Source organism: Octopus bimaculoides, chromosome 1, assembly GCF_001194135.2.
Source record: "Octopus bimaculoides isolate UCB-OBI-ISO-001 chromosome 1, ASM119413v2, whole genome shotgun sequence".
NCBI classification, from domain to species: Eukaryota; Metazoa; Mollusca; class Cephalopoda; order Octopoda; family Octopodidae; genus Octopus; species Octopus bimaculoides.
Genome location: NC_068981.1, coordinates 158,303,564 through 158,306,630, shown reverse-complemented (window position 1 = coordinate 158,306,630; position 3,067 = coordinate 158,303,564).

Sequence of the window (3,067 nt, the reverse complement as noted above, 5' to 3'; positions counted from 1 at the left end):
ATATACACACACATACATATATATATATATATATATATAGTGATACATTTTGAGAAGATATCTTCTCAAAATGTATCACTTTAACTTTGTATCTCTACCTGTAAAACAGCTGTGATATCTTGTTTTTTAGTGTAATTTTGCTACCTCTGGTAACTATTAATGTATTTAAATTATCGAAAGTTTTAATAACTGAGATAATATTAATATATACATAAACTAATATATATATATATATATATATATATATGTATATATACATATATACGACAGGCTTCTTTCAGTTTCCGTCTATCAAATCCACTTACAAGGCTTTGCTCAGCCCAAGGCTATAGTAGAAGACACGGTGCCACACAGTGGGACTGAACCCAGAACCATGTGGTTGGTAAGCAAGCTACTTACCACACAGCCACTCCTGCACCTATCTCATGTCATTTCTTTCACTAACCACCTCTATCTTGTACCTGCCCCTATGAAAGACATTCATAAGAATATGTGATTGAAGGCAACATTGTTACCAAAGGTGATCATTACGGAAAGCTTGTATCAAGAATTGAACTGAGATCAGATACTACCAGTCTCCCTTACATGCTTGTAGCTTCCAGTCTTAGTGGCCTTCACAACAACAGTCAACAGATACTGAAGTCAATCAGTGAATACAATAGGTCTGTCCACTCTGATCTATTTGCATATGGATAATTATATGTAACACTGCATAGATTGATGCAGATATAGTAACAACATAGAAAAATGGTATCTGCATTGTGCACACTGAAGTTTTCCAGTGCTAAAATTTTCTTCTTAGACTTATACATCACCTAGATACATAAGTTAGACACGTTTATAGATATACACATGTTTTAGATCTTATTAATTTTCAAAATCATAATTATTCATTACTATCAACAATGTCAACAGCGGTAGAACAAAGCAAAAATAGTACATTAAAGTTGTGTATCATCAGAAATTATTTAAAATTTTAATAGCTTAAATAACAATGTGTTATATGAGTCTATGTAATATTGTAGCATTCAAGCATTGTGTTTTTGATTTGGCTTGAAATAGAATCACGAGCTTTAGAAATAGGATCCAACTATTCAAATTTGCCACTGAGTAATTTTTGACTTAATGCATTACCATAAAAATTGTTAATGTCAACATAATTGCCAGATAGGAGGAAATATAGGTATTTGGTATATCAGGAGTGTTGGCAGTTACCACCTGTTCATTAATAAAGGTCATTTCATTTCAAATTGTCAGTTCAAACTGTCAGTGGGAGCCTTACTATGGTTAAGAGCAGATTTCTAACATACTGTACCACATCTGAGCTAACCTCTACCAGAGTTTACATTCTAAAGGCCTCAATGTGGGTCAAACTTTGGGTGATATAATAATGGAACTCTTTAAATACTTGACATAATTCTCATGTGTTTCTATCGTCCTTTGCTGCTATTTCGATTCTCTTGTGGTGAAGCTAGTCACTTATTTGACCACTTCCAGCTGTAGATCATATAAAGAACTCCTTCGCACATGGTTTCTCTCAAATCTTCTCATCTTGCCCTGCTATTTGACACCACTTATGAATTAATCTATACAGGTCCTTTAAATATGCAGTTGAATCCATAAAAATAATCATAATTCAACTTTTCAGGAGAATACAACTAGCAAACCACTACTGATTGGCTTGTATAATGGCACTTCCTCTGTGATACCTGATCTAATTACACTGATCAGGTGTAGTTAAATATGCAGTTGGGTCCATAAAAGTAATTGTAAATTGATAAAAAAAGCTAGGTTTCACTCAATGTAAAAAAAAAAAGTGCATCTAGATGTTTTTAGTTGTACCCACAAAAAAGTGTAAATAATTATAGACTCAAATGCTTTCAAGTTCAAAAAGTTCCATGAGAATAAATACTTGGGTTTAGTTTGCTAATCAAAATGGCTCATTTAATTATATAAATACATTGTATGTCCAGTATTTCAAACTCAGTTTTTGCATAGTGTAAAATTTTTAGAACATTTAATAATAGAGATGAAATTATTTTGTTGCATCTTGGAAGGGTCATTATAAGAAACATACACACAAGTTCTATTTGATTATTTTTATCATTAATTAATTAGTAAACCAATTAACCAATCAATTGTTCGATGAATCAATCAATTAGCAGGTTCATCAGAGCCCTTTTGTTCCCATTCATGGCCTCATCATTGACATGTCCTTGTTAATCCAGGTCTGTCTGTCATCTAGTTTTCAGATTCTATATTATGACAACTACATGAATCTACACTTATAAGTGAATGAAAACTATCACTTAATAAGACTATGCATGTAAAATGCCACTGCTGCCACTACCACCACCACCACCACCTTTACTGTATTATTTAATGCAGCTCATTTGTCCATTGTGAAAAGAACGCCATATCCTACGTGGTGAACTTGTGCAAATGCAACAAAAGCACTGTTATACAAACAACTTTTCTACAGTTAAACAAGTGTTGGGTGTTGTTTCAAATAACAATGATCAGAAAAGAGTGTCAACAACAGGCTCATGGACCACTTTCAGCCTCAATCCTTTAGCATTCGAATTTCTTTGTCAAATGTATTGCTAATTTATTCACATCGCTTTGAATTAATCACATTATTTTGTAGTTTCAAAATTTCAATGGTGCATTTGTATAGTTTTAGAATGACATTGTTGGGTAAGTGTGAGAAGTTGAATCTGGTCAGTTTTAATATAAAACAGGTAAAATATTTGAAAGAGGCAGTGGTACACGAAGTGAGAAAGGAGGAAGAAGAAAGGCGGAATGTACATTTGGTGCAATGCAGTCAACAGGGGCAGTGCCTGAGATGGGAGGAAAACGTGGTCAGTCACAGAATCTCATGGAAGGAACTTTGGGCTTGGGAACAAGCAAGAACAGCCTTCCTGATCAAGTCTACCTTCGACGTTCTACCCTCACCGGCGAACTTAGTTCGATGGAACATAAAAACAACCGATGAATGTGGATGCGGGGAGAAAGCGAAGGTGAGACACGTTCTGTCAAACTGCAGACTAGCACTGGAAAGGTATAC